This window comes from Heterocephalus glaber, unplaced genomic scaffold, assembly GCF_053883595.1.
Source record: "Heterocephalus glaber isolate CG9 unplaced genomic scaffold, H.glaber_assembly_v1.0 deba00001593, whole genome shotgun sequence".
Taxonomy (NCBI): Eukaryota; Metazoa; Chordata; class Mammalia; order Rodentia; family Bathyergidae; genus Heterocephalus; species Heterocephalus glaber.
In genome coordinates, this window is record NW_028258368.1 from 6538685 (window position 1) to 6550545 (window position 11861).

At 45.5% G+C, this 11861-nt stretch overlaps 2 pseudogenes; one reads left to right on the top strand and one right to left on the bottom strand.

Moving 5' to 3' along the window:
- Positions 1 to 1012: 1012 nt before the first annotated feature.
- Positions 1013 to 1822, bottom strand: LOC101698032 (programmed cell death protein 10-like; annotated as a pseudogene).
- Positions 1823 to 3874: 2052 nt separating this feature from the next.
- On the top strand, positions 3875 to 11659 carry LOC101720928 (TAF5-like RNA polymerase II p300/CBP-associated factor-associated factor 65 kDa subunit 5L pseudogene; annotated as a pseudogene).
- The last annotated feature ends 202 nt before the right edge of the window (positions 11660 to 11861 follow it).

The window sequence follows — 11861 nt, forward strand, 5'->3', positions numbered from 1 at the left end:
GCAGGAGTGGACAAAGGACAGGACATAGATTTAGCAGACGATGGGTGGAATCAGAATGATGGGAAACCAGGAGGAGAGAATGCGTGCCCTGAGGCTGGGGAGGGAGGGTGGAAGCAGAGAGTTTAGCGCATGCTCACTCCTGCTGCCAATGCACAGTGCTCCCTGCATGGCAACACTGTGAGGGGTGCTCTGGGATCTGGCCATTTAACTCCTTCACACACTTACAGCTCACAAGGTGAGCTGGGATCCGGAGACAAAGGTAGACAAGGCTTAAATGACTTGCTCAAATCTCTGCTTTCTAGACACTGCAGTTACTTGCATTAGCTCTCTCTAGATCCAGAACATCCCTGCAAAGATTTCTCAGCCAGTGCTACATTGTGTTTCTCATGCAGCCCATCCCTCTTCCTGCTGCCCACACAGAATATAATCTAGGCAATCCGCAGACTATGGAGGCAGAGTTGCAGTGTAAACCATGACAAGACCTCTTGATCAGAGTTCAGAGCAAGCCTTTGGCACTGTGAGGGAGCTGTCTCTGATGTCATTTTATTTTTTTCATTAGTGTATGTATGTGATAAGTAATGAATACAGTCATCATGAGAAATTGGTATATATACATATTGGATCTTTTTTTTTGATTTTTTTTAACAGATGTAAACTATTTATTGAATATTTGCCACCAAATATTGTTAAATACATTATCTTGCAGCATATCGCTTTCAAGTTAAAATGTCAGAAAAAAACACCAATATTTACAATTCTTTTAAGGAATGTTACATAATGACACATTAAGGAGTAAATTCTTTTGGCTTATAATTCTTAAAAGAATGATAATAGCAAAAGTGATGCAGAATCTTCAGTGTGAGATTATGATTAAGCTACATTTTACAAAAATGTGGTATAAAATGGCAATAATCCCATTCACATCCTGGATTAGATCCCTTCAGGGGGGACTGATCATTTATATAGTCAAACTTTAAAATTTACAGATAAAGACAGTTTAATACTGCCACTAAGAAGGACATCTCTTAACATATACAACTTTCAGGCCACAGTTTTGAAGGTCTGAAGTATCAAGTTGGTTTGATGAATTAGTCGGTTGGCACTTACAAACACATTTATTGCCTTACCATCTTTAAAATACGTTTTCAGAGTATCACTGAAACTTTTGGAGTACTTTACAAATTCTTTCTTTTGGTGTTCAAGTGCCCTGCGGTTCTGGTATTGGTATTTTTTTTTTTTGGTACCGGGATTCGAACTTGGGTTCTTGCGCTTGCACAGCAGGTGGCGAAACCACTGAGCTAAATCCCCGGCCCTGGTATTGGTATTTCTTGAAGACATTATTCACTGTATCAAGAAGTTCTTTTATTGCATTAGCTATATCCTTGATTGTCTGCAGAAACCTCACTCTGTCATTGATCTCATCTGGGATCTTACTGAGAATTTGTTTAAGTGCTCTTGCGTTTTCTTTTAGGTCCTGGAATTCTGGCTCTGGTTGTTCAATCATATACTTTTCTACATCATCAGCTGCCATACGAAGAAGAGACTCTGTGAAGTTAACTTCTACACTTTTTTTCTCTAAAATTTTCATAATGATGTCTTGTGTGAGACCTGGATTTTCTTTTTCAGCCTTAATGAAAGTGGCTCTCAGTGTCTGAGCTGCAGACAGATTTACTCATTCTAACTCATTAAACACAGGAAACATGACTGCATAGAGAGGCATAGAAACCATGGAAGTGGTCTCAGCTTCATTCTTCATCTCTTCCATTGTCATCCTCATTCAAAAGCCAACTACAGTAGAAAAAGCACTTTCTCCCATCTTCCCCCTTCATTCCCAGACCCGTTTCCCATCTCCAAAAAGTCTGCCTCCCTGTTTCCTATTATCCATCTTTTATTTTGCTCTTTAAATTATTTATACTTTGGGTTTCTTATATAAGAGAAGCCATATAATATCTAATTTTATGTATCTGATTTATTTCACTTAGCATTTTTGGTCTTAAGGTGCCTGCATTTTCTTACAAATCACTCAAATTTGATGGTTGAATAGTATTCAGTTGTGCATATATACCACGTTATCTTCATCAATTTAGCTGTTGTTGGCATATAGGCCACTTCCAAGATTTAGCTATTGTGAGTTCTGTACTATAAACATGGGTATGCATGGATCACTAAAGTATGATGCCTTTAACTCATTGGGGAAGATATATAGAAGAGGTACAGCTTCCTCAAATTCAACTATTTTTTTTTCTGGTACTGGGAACTGAACTCAGGACCTTGAGCTTATGAGGCAGGTGTGGCACCACTGAGCTAAATCCCCAGCCCTACTCTTTGTTTTTTGAGGAATCTCCATATTGATTTCCATAGTGGTTGTAGTACTTCACATTCCTATCTATAAAGCAAAAGGGTTCTTTTTTTCACCTAAAATCTCTCCAGTATTTGTTTTTTGAGTTCTTGATGGTAATCCTTCTCAGTGCTATTTTGATTTGCAATTCTCTAATAGCCAATAATGCTGAACATTTTTTCATGTATCTAGTGGCCATTTGTACTTCTGATGCTTTTATATCCTTGGTTTTTCCTTCCTCAATGCCCTGGTTGCCTGAGAGTGCCCAGTGTACTCCTACTGACCCTAGCTGCTGAGATGTTCCAAGGGCACAGTGTTCCCATGCTAGATTTTTCCACTTTGCTGCCCCTCACTCAGCTACTATCACATGTATCTCAGGCCCTTACTTGATAAAAGTGCTAAGAGTTGGGAGGAAAGGATACAACGTTTCTAAAGATAAAAAGGATGTATCTCTTGTAAGATTTAAAGATACTTATAATGATGGAGGCTAATATTTATTGCTAATATAGTGTTACATGTTTCTTTACTCTTTTATGGGTAGTGGGAGCCTTTCTCAGAATTTAATGACATCTATCACAGCAGTAAAAACCAAGTCCTGGTGTTGCATTGTTACCATTCTGTGGGAGCCATTTCCATCTGTCGGCCTCTAAGATTAAACCATCCTTGGACATAATGGTGGGGCCTGAAGGAGATTTTCTGTGATGGCCATGGAAACACACCCCTCAGATTTCTTGCTTTAGGAAGCCTGGGTTGACTGATGGAGCCAGCTGTTCCCTCATGAGCCCCCACATCGAGTGAGGCCACTTTTCCCGCCAGCTACTCCCAGCTCATCCCCAAGCCTTGTAGTCTCCTGCTGGGCAATTTTTGTTCAAAGATGTCCGTAGGTGTGGCAGGCATCTTCATAGACTGATCTGCAGCCCAAGGCTAGTCTTGCTTGGCCCTCCTTCCTGCCCTCTCCCTTTCTCTCCTACTTCTCTCTCCTTTCTTTCTCCTGCTTTTTCCTTCATCCTTCACAGCATTCTCCATATACCCTTTCAACATCTAGCCCATCTCAGTGTCTACTTGTAGAATCTAGCCAACAAAACAAGACTAGGGAGGCTGGGTTTACTCACTCACTCTGGAATGGGGTAATCTTTCCTGCCTACAGTCCCAGCTGGTACCTGTCTGTGGGCTTCCAGAAGATCTCAGCCATAACATGGCACCTTGCACAGAGCCTCTTCATGGTGGGAGAGGAACACAAGCAGCCAATTCATGGGTCCCAAGATGCATTGTCCCTTCAAATACTGTCCCACTGGAAGCAGTGTGTTTCCCCAAGCAGAGAAGTAGCCTTTGGATGGCACAGCTGAAGCCCCAGCTGAGCAGGAGCATCCTGGGCAGACAGACAGACTGCCATGCTATGGGAAGTAGCACTGGCATGAGTCAGAAGTCCCTCTGTGGGGCTGCATCCCCGGTAAGGATATGGTGTGTGGAGCTGGAACACAAGGGCTGATGGAGTGGGTCTACCTACTGTGACCACCAGTGACCCAGCAGGGTACGATGTGCTTCCCTTCTGCCCAGCTGCGGGCTCTGCAGAGCAAAGAAAGAGAGTGGAAGGGCACAGCCAGGGCCCGTGATGTGTAAGGTATCAAGTGGTCACTCAGTTTTTGCCTCCTGGAACCAGCTAGTGAGGGAACACTGTGAGAATGAATATAGGTGATAGGTTTTCCCCCAGTAATGGGGGCTGAACCCAGGATCTTTGCATTAAGTTACATCTCTACTTTTTTTTTTTAAAATATGAGCCAGGATCTTGCTAAGCCAATAAGTTGGCCTGGCTGCCTTGAGCTTTCAGTCCTCCTGCCTCATCCTCCAAGAGTGCTGGGATAATGAACGTGTGCTACCACCACTTTTTAAACCAGGAGTCAGGGAGGAATCCGTGTGGAAGTCCCTGAGCCCCTTGGCCATGTTTTGGTCCTCTCCTGCCTTCCTGTGACTACAAACAGACATTTGCAGCTGTCCTGGATGCCCGGATTGCCAAGGACTCAGAAGCCCAGGGAAAGGAGGACTGAGTCACCCAGGTACACCCTCGACCTGCTGGAGGGTGAGGGGGACCTAGAGTGGACAATAGGAGGGGGACTGGTGAGTACCAGTGGGCCCTGAGACCATTGCAGTGGCAGGTGCTGTAACTCCTCTCAGCTCCTGTGTCCCCATGGAGGAAGTGCTCCTCAGAGTCCAAGAGAAGACAGGAGAAGGGAGGAAGTTGGTCTGGAGTGCAGTGCTGGACTGACGGCTGTGAGCTGACATGTGCTGTGGGGGGCTGCTGGCTCTACTCCATCCCCACCATCACACGGAGCCTCCTGCAGGCGCTCGCTGGCCTCCGCCCAAGCACGGTGGGCTGTAAATGCAGCCTAGTTGTGCAAAGGCATTGAACTGCTGCGACAGGCAGTGGTCACTGGAGGACTCCCCCAGTCCTGGTTCTTGCCCATCTTTGCATCTCAACCCAGGCCTGGTTCGGATCCAGCAGAGCTACTGCTTGGATTCAGATCTTCAGACCGTGTCTCTAGTGGGTAGTGAGGGCTGTAACAACCTCAAGCAGTGTTAGAATAAAAGGCAGCTTTTCACACAGAATCAATTTAGCTTTACAAAAATTCAGTTTCTATATGTGCTGTAGATCCCTGAAAAAAAAAATCAGTTACAGATCGGGAGTAGCTGGGAGCTGGCATCTGAGAAGCACAGGTGTGAAGTCATCCTCCTGGCGTGGGCTCCTGGTTTCCCCAGGACGGTGGCTGCTCCCAAGAGAGGTGCTTCCTCCCTTGATTGTACTCAGACTGAGGTGATTGTGTGTTTTTTCCATTACGGCTTTGTGAAGAGGGGCAGGAATGTGTCTAACTCTAGGGCAAGTGTCCTGGCACAGACATGGGGGGCAGGAGAGCCTGTTGAAGGAGACTTCATTCTGGTGCGGTGCAGGGCACGGCTGGGCTAAGATTTTCAGACTGTAGCTTCTGGCCTGGAGCTGAGACCTGACAGGCAGGGGAGGATGCTGACCTTGTCTCTTGACAGAATGTCACAGCGGAGCTCCTGGGACTCAGCGATCTGCAGTGGGCTGGTGTGTCGGTGCCGTCTCTGGGATGAATCAAAGCTGTCACCCTCGGTTCTTACAGTTTCTTTTGAACTATGGAAATATCAATCCTGTAAGAAAATATTTCTGAAGGGAAAACTGAAAACAGTTTAAACTTTTCTCTGTAAAGTTTTCCTGGTGAGCAATGTTTTCGGCTTCAAATGTTCCCTTGTAATTATGCTGTCTATGTTTGTGCTTTTCCTTGCTTTGCCTCTGTTCTGTTTAGTCAGCAGTTCAGGGCATGCCATGGAGTGTGCAGTGGACTGACATTTGTCCCTGTGTGTGTTTAGAAAGCAAGGAAGGGAGCAGTCAGGAAGAAACTGGGGCACTGTTCCCTCCCCACCACAGCATTTAATGTGGAAACGGGTGCTGTTTTTAAGATGCCTTTTTTCTCCCTTCTCAGTTAAAGGGCTGGGGGAGTGATGTCAGATTCAGGAATGCACCCAGCTTAAGAAAAGAAAATGAGATCTGCTGAGTAAACCACAATGTAAGATGCAACCAGCAGTGGGACGTGGAGCAGAGATTCCCAGACCTTAGGGCCCTGTGACACTAGAGCTGTTGACAGGCCTGTTTCCCTTTCCCCTTCCCCTCAACTACACCAGTACAGAAGTTTCTAAGAGCTGGTTTCTTATTTCTTGACTACAGAGGTTCACTCTACCACAAAGAAGTAGAAGCTGGAAAAGATTAGTATTTTGTTTATATTTTTTCATTAAAGGTAATGTTTGCTCACATTTAGAAGTTTATTCTTCTGAGTTGGAGCATATGCTACTAAAGAGAACCTGGAATAGAAAGATTAACAAGGCCACTCTTACAGCTCTTAGGAGAACACACAGGAGCCTGAAAGGCAGCTGGCCTCCAGCCCAGGGTGTATGAGAAGGGCCAGTAGATGACAGGAGGGTACAGGTGGTGGTGACTTTGTGTCTTGTTGAGGGTTGTAGTCCCAGAACCCAGATGAAGCGTGGCACCTCACACAGCACTCTTTGCATGAATAAATAAGAAAGAAACAAACAAACAAATTATTTTGGTGGTACTGGAAATTGAACCCAGGGCTTTTGCACTGAGCTATATCCCCGGCCTTTTAAAAAAAATTTAAATATTGAGACAAAGTCTTGCTAAGTCACCACGTTGCCCACACCAGGCTCAAACTTGCAATCCTTCTGCCTCAGTCTCCCAGAGTACAAGAAATGAAATTTCTAAATTAAGGGTTAACTCTAGGAACCAGAAACAAATGATAACTCTTTGGGACTTGTCAGGCAGCATCAGATGCTACATAATAATTGTTACCAGAGGCTTCATATAGCAGAGAATCATTTGACATGCATTTTAATGAGAGGCATTAGGAAATGAGAAAACCAAAGGCAGGTAACAGCTCCTGGGAAACATCTATTTGAACTGCAGAGTCAGTGCTGTGAGGGCACCTGAGGCCATGCCCACAGATGCCATCCCTAACACCAGTGTTTCTTTGGGGAATATCAGATAGTGGCTGAGCAGGAATGTGAGCACTAGCAGAAGGGCAGATCTTCTCCCTCAGAAACAACAATCCTGGGGCCAGGGATTTAGCTCAGTGGTTCCTGCGACTGCCTCGCAAGTGTAAGGTCCTGAGTTTGATCCCAGGTACCAAAAAAAAAAAGGAAAAAACAAGAAAGAACCATCCTTTGGGAGGGCCAGAAACTCAGAGTCCCAGGAGAACAGAGATCTTGATGCATAGAGCAACATCCACATGGATATGTTCCAGAGTTTCCAGAAGAAAGATGGCAATGTAATGCTCTTACACATGGTGACCTCCAGCAGCTGCCTGTCTTATCACCAATCCAATAGTGTTATGGTGTAAGAAGAAAACCATGTACCTGTGTAGTGATATATCGAGGAATTGGTATATATACTACTAAAACTGAGTAAATTTTAGCTAAAACACAAGTTAGCAACATAAAAATCATGGAGATTCTCAAACAAGAGACTGTCTCTTGTCTCTAGCTTCAGATATAACAGAGCCTCATTTCCTTCCTGGTGATTCTTGTGGGGCCTCCTGTTGGTAACTCATTGTGTGCTTCTGTGTTTCCCCATGTACAGCTTTCTCATGGGTGTTTGTTCAACGGAATGGAGGTACAACAGCAACATCTATGAAATATTTCTTCCCTTATATCTTCTTGTAAAAAACAACTTCATGAATTTATATTTGCTGAAATTTGAATGTTTATGTTCCCCCTCCAGTTCATATTTTGGAACCTCAGCACCAATGTTATGATATCTAGGGCCTTTTCGAGATGACTAGGTTCTGCCCTCATGAATGGGATTAGTGTCCTTATGAATGAGGCCCCAGAGACCTGCCTGACACCAAGTACCGTGTGAAGACACAGTGAGACTGCCATCTGGAAATGGGCCTAGAATCTGCTAGTGCCTTGATCATGGGCTTCCCAGCTTCTAGAACTACGAGAAATAAATTTCTATAATTTATAAGTCACCCAGTCATAGCATTTTGTTATAGCAGACAGAATGGATGAAGATACTATACAGTAAAATGCACTCATATCAACTCACATCACTAGTTTATATGTAGTTAAATGTGCTTATCGTAAAATGAGTTTTAGGGCTAGGAATGTAGCTCAGTGGCACCATACCTGCCTGGCAAGCACAAAGTCCTGAGTTCAATCCCTGGTACCAAAAAAAATTTAAAAAAAATAAATAAAATGAGTTTTGACAAGTGAGTACACCCATGTAACCCTGACACAATCAACATGTAAAAAATTTTCATCACCCCCCCAAAAATCCCCATTAGCACCTTTTCAGTGAAATCTAGATCATCTTCTCTCTGCTGTCACTATAGATTGGTTTTACCTTTTTTTGTAATTTCACATGTGAAATAATGCAGGACATGTTCTCCTGTATCTGGCTTATTTCACTTAGCATAATGCATTTGAGTTTCATCTATTTTGTATCAGTATTTGTTCTTTCTTGGTGCTTAGTAGTATCCCAATGTAGAGATATTGTGTAATCTATTTATCCACCTACCTGTTGATGGATACTAAGGTTGTTTCCAGTTTTGGGCTACAATGATTAAAGCTGTCATAACATTCACGTTTAGGTCTGTATCCCATTTTCATTTCTCTTGAGCAAATGACCCCTCAAACATTTTATAGCTCATTTTTGCCTGTCAAATTAAGTACATTTTGGTGGAGCTACAGGTATAGCTTAGTGATGAAGCATGTGTTTAACATACACTGCAGGCCCTGGCTTCAATTCCCTGTCCACTCCCCACCCCAATATTAAGTATACTCTTATCCTTATAGAATGGTTCAAAGTATCTTTCTTATTTTCCTCACCTTTCTGCCAAGGGAGGATGCCCACAGATCTTTACACAGCCTCTGAAGTTTTTGAATTCCACCATGGCTCACACTATTTTCTCCATGTGGAATGTTTTCCAACCGCCAAGGCCATGTACATTTGAGTTCCATGTCAGATGCTTCCCTTTCATCAGGTATCCCTAATTTAACCATGAGGGGTCATCTCTCCCTTGTACTTTGTACAGTACTTGCCTTGTGTTATAATTACAGCTGGTCATAATGTTGGTTTCTGTTATGGTTTACATCTTACATATTCTTCAAAAGCTCATGTGTTGAAAGCTTGGTCCCAGCTAATGCACTATTGGGAGGTGGAGGAAAGTCCAGGAGGTGGGGCCTAGATGGAAGAAGTAGGTCACTGGGAGCATGCCCTTGACGGTATACTTTCTTCCAACCTCTGACACTCTCTTGCTCTGTTTTCCAGCCACCATGAAGGAAGGAGCTTTGCTTTACCACACCCTTCTGCCTCAATGTTCTGTGTCTCTATGGGTCCAGAAACAGTGGAGCCAGCTGACCATGGACTAAACCTTCTGAAACTATGTGCCAAAATAAATCTTTCCTCCTTTAAGTTGTTTTTCACAGGTATTTTGTCACAGTGATGAAAAGCTAATGCAGTTACTCTATAAACTCTCCAAAGACACTGAGTCAATGAATACTGAACACCAACTTGCTCCTAGAAGAAATGCGGGATTAGGTTCTTATGAGCCTCTGGTCATATTTACAGCAACCTCTCAATATTGACCTTGTTTTCTGTGTTTCTTTAAAGACAGAACTGTACTGTTGACTCATGAACACTGAACTCACAGCCAGCAGCACTGTGCCTAATGCCCGAAGGCAGCTCCCTCAATGTTTGTATTTTCTACCTGAGCTGAATCGCAGCCTTCCTGGGCTTTGAACTTTAGATAGTACTTCAGGATTACTCTTGGGTCGTTCAAAAAAACAAAATCACAAAAAAGAAATGTGAAAAATACGTCCCTGTAAAGGCTAAAGAATACCCTTATTTACAGTAACAAGGGCTGGAACAGAGGATTTTTAAAAAATAGTTCATATTAATAATATACAATAGACAGCCAACCGAGCGCACCTGGCCGCGGCATTGGCATCTGCGGCCCAGCCGGCGCATGCCCCTCTGTCAGGCGGTCAGGGGGCTACGGCCCAGAGGTGCTGGCGAGGGGCGCGGAGGCCTGCCTAGCGGCATTGGAGCGAGGCCCTACAGCGCGGGAGGCGGCAGGAGCGGGAGGCGGCAGGGATGTTGTCCTGAAATGGGTGCGCACCCAGCACGGCCAGATGGCGGTGTCCTGCTACCTCAAGCTCCGTCAGTAGGTGGATTCGGATGGCCCACTGAAGCAAGGCCTGCATCTGTCTCAGACCCCTGGGGAGATGGCAGCCAACCTCACAGATTCTGATTCCCAGTACAGCCATGAAGTTATGCCTCTTCTTTACCCACTGTTTGTCTACCTCCATCTTGGCCTGGTCCAGGGCAGGCCGAAGAGCACAGTGGGAAGTTTCTATTGCCGCTTCCATGGAATGTTCCTGCAGAATGCAAGCCAGAAGTATGTTATTGAGCAGCTTCAGACCACTCAGACCATTCAGGACATCCTTTCCAATTTCAAGCTTTGTGCATTCCTAGATAACAAGTACATGGTCTGTCTCCGGGAAGACAGCTACAACTACCTGATCCGCTACCTCTAAAGTGACAACAACACTGCCCTGTGCAAGGTGCCTCACCTTACATATCCACCTGGATGTGCAGCCTGCCAAGAGAACAGACTACCAGCTCTACGCCAGTGGTGGCTCCTCTCGCAGTGTGAGCAGCGGCCTGGAGCCCTGGGATGTGCCCAGCCCCATTCTGCAGAATGAGGCCCACTGGAGGTCTTACAAGAGAGCATCAAATGTGCCAAGGATGCCCGCCCCCATCTGCTTCTATGCCTTCTTGGAGCAGCTGCTAAACACTGCAGAAATTGCCCCCAATAGAAAGCTGCTTGTTGCAGGGTTTGACAACTCCTGTATAAAACTCTGGAGTCTGCAGTCCAAGATGTTGAAATCAGAGCCTCACCTTGTAGACACATCACATGTCCACTTGGCTTGTGATACCCTGGAGGAAGAGGAGGATAAAGACAGCACAGGCATGGAGATGAAGATCCTGCAGAGCCACTGTGGACCAGTTACAGCACATGTTTCCTAAAGGACAGCTCAGGGTTGCTCTCTTGTTCTGAGGACATGTCCATCTGGTACTGGGATCTGGGGCATTTGCTGTACCAAGAACATGCCTCCTCCATGTGGGACCTGGCCATCAGCCCGTACAGCCTGTATTTTGCCAGTGGGTCCCACAACCGCACCACCAGGCTGTGGTCCTTCGATCGGATATACCCAGTGAGGATATATGCAGGACACCTGGCAGATGTGGACTGTGTCAGATTCCACCGTAACTCTAACTACTTAGCCATGGGCTCAACCGACAAGACTGTCCGGCTGTGGAGCACCCAGCAGGGGAACTCAGCGAGGCTCTTCACAGGCCACCGTGGCCCTGTACTCTCTCTGGCTTTCTCTCCCAACAGGAAGTACTTTGCATCTGATGGAGAGGGCCAGTGGTTAAAACTGTGGGACCTGGCCTCCAGGGCCCTTTTTAAAGAGCTGAGAGGCCACACAGACAGCATCACCAGCCTCGCCTTCAGCCCTGACAGTGGCCTAGTGGCCTCTGCTTCCATGGACAACTCAGTGCACATTTGGGACCTCTGGAACACATGCTGTAGCGTGCCCAGAGATGGTTCCTCCAGTGAGCTTGTGGGTGTCTATGCTGGGCAGATGAGCAGTGTCCTGAGCGTGCAGTTCATGGCCTGCAACCTGCTTCTTGTGATTGGGATCACACAGGAGGATCAGAAACATTGATTCTTACCTTGGCTGGAATGGACTGGGCTGTGGTGAGAGGCCTCTGGCCACAGCATGGACATGGTGAGCAAATTACTGATGGACTGTGAAAGAGCCTTCCCCAGATGCAGCTTCATTGTCATGGGACTCAGTCAGGGCCAGGGAATGGCTCAGTGATGCCTGAACTCGAGATGAGCACTAGGGTGCTCTGAGGTCAGTGGCA